This window comes from Juglans regia, chromosome 6 (genome assembly GCF_001411555.2).
Source record: "Juglans regia cultivar Chandler chromosome 6, Walnut 2.0, whole genome shotgun sequence".
Lineage (NCBI taxonomy): Eukaryota > Viridiplantae > Streptophyta > Magnoliopsida > Fagales > Juglandaceae > Juglans > Juglans regia.
In genome coordinates, this window is record NC_049906.1 from 24,198,902 (window position 1) to 24,206,825 (window position 7,924).

At 35.1% G+C, this 7,924-nt stretch overlaps 1 pseudogene; it reads right to left on the minus strand.

Annotated features, from left to right (window-relative positions):
• Positions 1 to 871: 871 nt before the first annotated feature.
• LOC109021373 lies at positions 872 to 2,149 on the minus strand (annotated as a pseudogene).
• Between the last annotated feature and the right edge of the window lie 5,775 nt (positions 2,150 to 7,924).

A 7,924-nucleotide genomic window follows, 5' to 3' on the forward strand; every position in this document is an offset into this window, starting at 1 on the left:
CATGTTTCAGTAAAAAAATTTAAAAAAAAAGCCTTGACTTTAATACATTTAAGCTAGTTGTCACGTACTAAGCTCAGAATTTTCATGTGTTACTCCATATATATATATATATATATATATATATATATATATCCTTATTAGTTTTTGAAAAACAAAGCTCAAAAGTTGTACCATTAAGACCGTCATCACACTCAAGCATAATTTGGCTGCAAACACAGGTGGGTCTCTTGAATATAGATGGCTATTATGATTGTTTGGATTGTTTGACAAAGGGGTGGAAGAAGGATTTAATGATCCATCTGCCAGGAACATTATCATTTCCGCAAAGATAAAGATCTTTATCTAGATTTAGCTAGAAAATCACTTTTTTTTTAGCACACTTTTCAAAATATGGTTGATGTGTATATTTAAATTCTTTCTCTCTTCTATTAAAACAAGAGCAACTCATGAGATAGTGGATTAGCCCCCATTGCATTTTAACGATGGGTCACACAACTAGTTCAGTATTGTATTAATACCTTAATTTGATATGGGCCCAATTTATGGTTGCGATTTCAAGGAATAACTTGATGTCAAATATAGTACCGTTAAAATACCCATACTCCTTTCATTGATCATCCATATTCCTAGTATATTTCTAGCTTTGCATGTCTTTCTTTGAACGCATTTTCATTGTCAAGCCTTTTCAAACAATAGGGCTCTGTTCGGGAGAATAAGCATACTAAGAAACAGGTTTACATATATCATGTGTAAGGAAACCAGAGAATTTACACATAGATTTGACTAGAATAATTGAAACAACCGAAAAAAAGTAGTGCATCATATTGCATGTGAGGTAGTGCACATTGACTTTGATTATGATTTATAAATTCTATGCGGTCGGATAAGAGGCTTGCATAGCTATCCCACATAGGCCTTTCTTTGCATCAACGTCTCTTTGCATCCTTATGTACCCTTCTTCACCCCATGAGTTCTTCACCAGCCAATACTTGGTCCCATCACTAGTAACCCCATATCCAACAGCAGTAACGCCATGGTCTAGTCTAGTACCACACTCTCCAGTAAAAATTCCGCTTGAATAGAATTGGAAGTGAGATCCTCCAGCATCTATGGCAACAGAAATTGGCTGATTAGCTACAGCCTTAAGAAGTGCCTTCTCACTGTTGGCTGGCACATCTTCGTAGCCGTTTATGTTGGCTGCATGGTTGGCTTCTCCCTTTGTGTTGCAGGTTCCATCCACACCTTTGTAAGGATAGTTGGCTTCCGTAGTGGGACCATGATTGTTTTGGATGAACTGGAAAGCATTGTCCATCAAACCACCACTACAACCTTGGTCCACTCCTTTAATGTCGCAGTCAACCAGCTCTTGGGTTCTGACAAAGAGATTAGTTTACCACTTTTTAGCTTAGTAATTCCTTCCATGGCTACCACTGCTGAAAATGCCCAGCAACATCCTACATTTCATCACCAGAAAGTGTTACAAACATGAAGTGGACATAATTCATCTCAAAATTAGACACTTACCACATTGGCCTTGGTCTTTGATGGGTGTTACGGCTCCTTTCTTTCTCCAATCCATGGAAGAAGGCAATGCAGTCACATTTTGATATTTGAAGGAAGAAGTCTTTGTTGAGCACTCATGCCCCTTGAATCTATTTCGTGAGGCTTTGAACTCTTCATTCGTAAGATCAGCAAATTCGTTGACTCCTAACTTGTATGGTTTGCTCCCAATGTTGTTGAAAGATTCTATAAGCGCCACATTTTCCTTAAATATCTTCAAACGCTTCTTTTTTTTTTTTTTTTTGCCTTTAAGTGCGAAGACTTTTACTGCTGCTAATATAGTTCTCCAATGTTTTACATAAAACGACTATAAATCGACAGAAGGAGCAGCAGCAGAAGTAAGACAAGAAGTCTAACTCTTGATTATATTTAATGAGATTTTCTCTAATGTTTTGCAATTTTTAGATTTATGCAGCTGCTTTGCTCTCAATTGAGTCTTTTAGGTTGCTCTTGATGTTAAAGAAATGCAATCTTTTATTTTTTTGTCTCTCTTTCATTTTAATTGTTTTGTCAGCCTTTTAATTTTTTTGTCAGCCTCTTAATTTTTTTGCCAGCCATATTGAAAGACTACTTGATAATTACCTGTCATCGACTAGGATCGGATCAGTTTGAAATGGTCGAGGTAGCATAGTTTTGATGATGGGTTTTCTTTTTGTGACATCAACTTATTTAGAGTGTAGTTGAACAAAGACCATTAGAGTGACAAAATATTTGTCAGAGCAAATATTTGTGACAAAGTATTTAGCAGCACAGGATGGTTAGTGTTGGTGCAGTTCTTAGTGTAGTTACTATAGATTTTGGGTTCTTAGTTTAAGTTGCAACCATAAAATGCATGCATGAAGTACCTGACTTGAGTTAAAATATTTTGAACTTGGGTTCTTGATGTTTTATACACAAGCAATTTAGATGAAGTGGATTTTAGATGTTTTTCTGATTTGATATAGATGCTTATTCTTTATTTACTTGTTTTGGTATGCCATGCATTATTTTTTGACACATTCAGTATTATGATTTGGATGATAACAAGTCTAGTCTTCCTAAGGATTCTAATTGCTTGTCTATCAGGTTGATTGTTTCAGTGGCTTGGGTTGCACATATTGTCATATATCTGTAGTGGATTTTAGATTTTTTACTGATTTGATATAGATGCTTATTCTTTATTCACTTATTTTGGTACTACTATTTTGGTACTACCATGCATTATTTTTTGACACATTCAGTATTATGATTTGGACAATGACAAGTCTAGTCTTCCTAAGGATTCTCATTGCTTGTGTATCAGGTTGATCTTTTCACAGGTGGGGAGCCACACTTATGAACTCTTTTCTGTTTAATGTTAGTCTTATTCTTCTTTGCTCCATCAGGTTAGTATCTCCAATAGTTTCATTTCTTACTTGCACGTTTAAAGTAGAACTCTTACTAATTAGTTCTAATGTTGGAGCTGGTGATGATTGTTTTGAGCTAGGAATTTTATTTAAAGCTGGTCATATGAATCATTTTTCCACAAAACTGTTAAATGTCTTGCTTTGCTTTTAACGGTATAACAATGCTGAATCTGCATTTTCTTACCACTCCTTTATCTTTTAAGTTAAGCTATCCCTCATTTTCCTATGAATCGAGTTGCCATGGTGAGAAGCATCTTTGAAGAAATTATTAATCATCTAAAATGGCCATAAGCAGTCATGTTAGTACCATTACATGGAAAATCAGTTTAATTTTGGCTTATCCTATTTAAGTGTGATTCAGTTCTGCTCCACTGCATTTGCATACTATGCTCAAATCTTTGTACGTCTTCTTTGTACTAATCTCTGTACACTACAAGAAATAAGACTCTTCATGAGCAGGAATTTCATTTTTTTTAAAATTTTCTGAAACATCTTTTGCGGCGATAAAAATTCGCCGCAAATATATTTTGTACACTACAATATATTTCCGGCGATCATACAGCGCCAGAAATAGTTTTTAGCGGCATTTTAGGACATTTGCGACGAATACTATTCGCAGCAAAATATTTTTCCATCGATTTAATTAAGCCATTGGAATAGATCGCCAGATTAGTGGCGATTTATTTTATTTTTAGCGTCGACTATAACTCGCTCCAATTGATTAATACCAGTGATGTTTAGATCGCTGCAAATGAGTTCACAAAACCAATAACTCAATTGCAGCGATTTTTAAATCGCTGGTATAGATCTATACTAGCGCACTTTTATCGCCGCAATTGTTATTTCAAAGCTATTTAGTCAATTATGGCGATTTTATAAAATCGCTGGGACATTATATTTCCGGCGATTGTTTATCTTTTAGCGACAGTACTAAATCGCTGCAATTAATTTTTCCCAACGATTAACTACTTAATCGTAATGTGCAATTGCGTCGATAAAATGTACTATTTGCGGCGAATAAAAATCGCTGGGGAAAAATAATATTTGCCAGCGATTTTTGGCTTCTGTTGGGGTAGATCAAAAGTGGGGCTTTAATACCGGCGAACTGCCAGCGATTTATAAATCGCTGGTATAGGTGAATCGCTGCGATTTTGTTGGTTTTGCCAACAAAAGTGAATCGCCGGTAAAGGTGATTCCCCATGCAGTGTTAGTGAGCATCGCGACAAGTACTTCATGGAATGGTCTTATTTAATAATGTTATTGATGCCAAAGTCTTGGGTTAGTTTCTTAATCTATGTTTTCCCCGCAAAGAAATAAAAAAGATGGGGTGATTTTTTTTCCCATTTTTATGTTTTGGCACTTCACTAAATAGATATGATCTTTTGTTCAAGTTTTGAATTTTGGAAAATGATTTGTACAAAGTCTAGAGTGCGATAGCACTGCTCATTGTAAAAAGTGGAACCCATACGAAAAAAATTCACTTTGTCATGATGGTCCCACTTTTTTGAAAAACCCTACACAAGACTTGCACCATAAATATGTAACTATATTGTTCCAAGTCGCCTATCACAAAATCATTAGTCAAGGTCTTCTAAAGTTTGGGAATATACGTTCAACGTGTTTTGTGTGAACACTGGGGGCAATAATACATCATGTTTTCTCTAGAGATGTTTACATCTCATCTCAATATCAAACACCACAAGCATAAACATTTTTTAATTTTAAATCTTTAATTTTTTCATCAAATTATTCTCTGATTATTAGAACTTTTCTGAACTTCCATTATTTTTTATGTCCAATAATTGAATTAATTAGGAGTTAGTAAGTTATATTGAATTAATTGTTAATGACTGAATACTTATTAAAACAGATCCTCTATATTCATCCGAGGAAAGCACCTGTATCTTTCTTTTTTGGAAAAAGAGAACGTCTTTTGGCTGTTGCAGGTTTCCATTTTTTCTCCTAATTTCCTGGCAGCCTCCTCAAGGCTTTTTAGCCTTGGTTTTTGTTCGCCAATTGAGGTTGGTCGCCTGGAGAGCTAAGGCTTACGTACGTTTATTGTCCAAGCTCCAACCGGTTGTATTTTTTTGTATATTGCCCATTGTGGTTCGGTTGTCTGTACTCTAGTTTGGATATTGAAAATATCTCACTATTATTGATTATTTTATTATTATTTTTTATCTAATTTTTACTACTAATCAATATTCTATCATTATTTTTTTTATTATCCTTTTTACTACTATTTACAGAATATTTGAAAATAACTACCCACCTAAACGCAACCTAAAACATCCGCTAAGGTATTAAATTTCTTTTTCTATTAGTCTAATTATCTATCTATTCATCTTTTGTGGTTCCTATCTTTTCGTGAGAGAGAGACAGAGGTGAGTTTCATAAAATAAAATAAAGCATAGAGTAAATTTTTTTCTAGCTAAGCTTTTGACTCAACCCGTTTGTGCAGATTTTGATCTTTAGAGACAAAATCTTTTAGGGATAAAATTTAATTCATTCTTAAAAGTATTTATTTGAAATGAAATTTAAATTTTATCTCAAAACGTTGATGCAGTTTTTTATGCATTATATATAAGTAATTGAAAATTTGAAAATTTAAAATTGAAAATATTTATATTTTAAATATCTAAAAATATTTAAGAATATCAAATCTACGCAGCCACGCATGGTATCAATCTACACCTTCGAGATTTGATCATACGTGGCAATCAGCTCAGAAAAAGATCTAGATTTTTTTAAGTTTTTTTTATTTCAAAATCTATTTTATTCCTAATTTAGAATTTTCAATTATTGATTGAAATACTTCTACAATAAAGTTTTTATTATATTTAATTTGTAGTTTTCACAAAATTAATATATAAAAACAGATTATATGAATTACGAACGGCACAATTATTAATTTATTTATTTTTTAAGAGTTTTCTTGATTTAACAAATAAACTAGACAAATTTTCTACGGCTATTAGTGGACAAGGTAAAAGTAGTACTCAGCATCAATTTAGTTGATGGGAGCTCACACATCGGTAAACTTCTTCTTAATAAGTTGGTCCAACACGTAAAATATTTAATTAAATAAAATTGAATGTAAAATTGGGATTAAAACTCAAGACTTCTATGTTGAAACCATACAATTAAATCACTATTAATTTAAAAATTTTAAACCAATTAAAATTTCCAAATTAAACATTTATATTAATATTAACAATTAAAATTTTTACCTTAAGTTATTAGGATTATTTTTATGCAGTACAGCAGTAGTATGAATAAATGGATAACGATACAGGGACCGATGCCTTTACACCCAGTCTATCGATCAATTCAAAATTCATTTTTCATTTTTCATTTTTTATTTTAAATATTTTTTTAAAATATACAAATTTATTAATAATCACTTCTTTAATCATTAAATAAAATTTTTTTAAGGGACCCTCCGACTGCCTCCACCTGAAGTCCTCATGACGGAAGTAAAAATAAGGGACGAGGAAATGCTAAGACAAGGAGAAGTCAATGAGCCATTGGAGCTCGTTCCCTTTGATCCAACCCAGCCGGATAACCACCTGAGGATTGGAACTACAATGGTGAAGGAGGAAAGAACCAGGCTAATCCAGCCCCTCTTGGAGCTCAAAGACATCTTTGCATGGAATCATCAAAGTATGCCTGGAATAAGCAAAGAAGTGATAGAGCACTGACTGAATGTCAACCCAGACACAAGGCTTGTTAAGCAGAAGAAGAGGAATTTCAACACTGAGAAGTACAAAGCGATAGTAGAAGAAGTGGATCGATGACTGGTTTATCAGGGAAACTCAGTACCCTGATTGGTTGTCAAACGTTGTATTGGTGAAAAAATCCAATGGCAAGTGGCGAATGTGCGTAGACTTCACGAACCTCAAGAAAGCCTACCCAAAAGATAGTTTCCCCCTCCCCTAGATAAATCTAGTAAGATAGTTTCCCCCTCTCCCAGATAGATTTAATAGTCGATGTCACAGCGGGTTACAAGGTGTTGAGTTTGATGGACGCCTACTCCAAGTATAACCAAATCAAAATGGGTGGTCCAAATCAGGATAAGACAACCTTCATTACCAATCGGGGCATGTACTGTTACATCGTCATGCCCTTTGGACTGAAGAATGCAAGAGCAACCTACCAATGGTTGGCCAGCAAAATATTCAAGAATCAGATAGGTCGAAACATAGAAGTGTATGTGGACGACCTTTTGGTAAAGAGCATGGAGTTTGGGCAGCCCATGGAAGACCTGAAGGAAGCTTTCGGTGTGCTATGGCAATACATAATAAAGCTTAACCCAACCAAATGCATGCTCGGGGTACAATTGGGCAAGTTTTTGGGCTTCATGGTGTCCAAGAGGGGCATCGAGGCGAATCCTGAGAAGCTTAGGGTGATTATTGAGATTAAGTCGCCCATAACTCTTAATGAAGTCCAGAAACTGGTAGGGAGAATAGCGGCCCTCAGCAGGTTCGTGTCCCGGTCAACGGACAAGTGCATGCCTTTTTTCCAAGTATTAAAGAAGGGCCAAGAATGGGATGCACGATGTGAGGAAGCATTTGCATAGCTGAAAGAATACTTGACCCACCCATCATTGCTTAGTCAAACCAAACAGGGGGAACCCTTGTCACTGTATTTGGCCACCACCCCAGATGCGATTTCCACCGCTCTAGTCAGGGATGAGGGCTAGAAGCAAAACCTGGTGTATTATGTCAGCAAAGCCATAAGAGGGGCTGAGAAGAGATCATGGTGGTCTATAACATTATGGTGAAGATCATGGTGTTCCGTTTGGCGTCGTTTCTAGAGAAAATTATTTCTCCGGAACAGGCGGCTTTTATTCGAGGGCATAGTGTTTTTGATAATATTGTCATTGCTCAAGAGTCAGTGAAGGGATTGAATCAGAAGTCAGGGGGAAATTTCTTGTTTAAGATTGACATGATGAAAGCATATGATCAGGTAAATTGCAG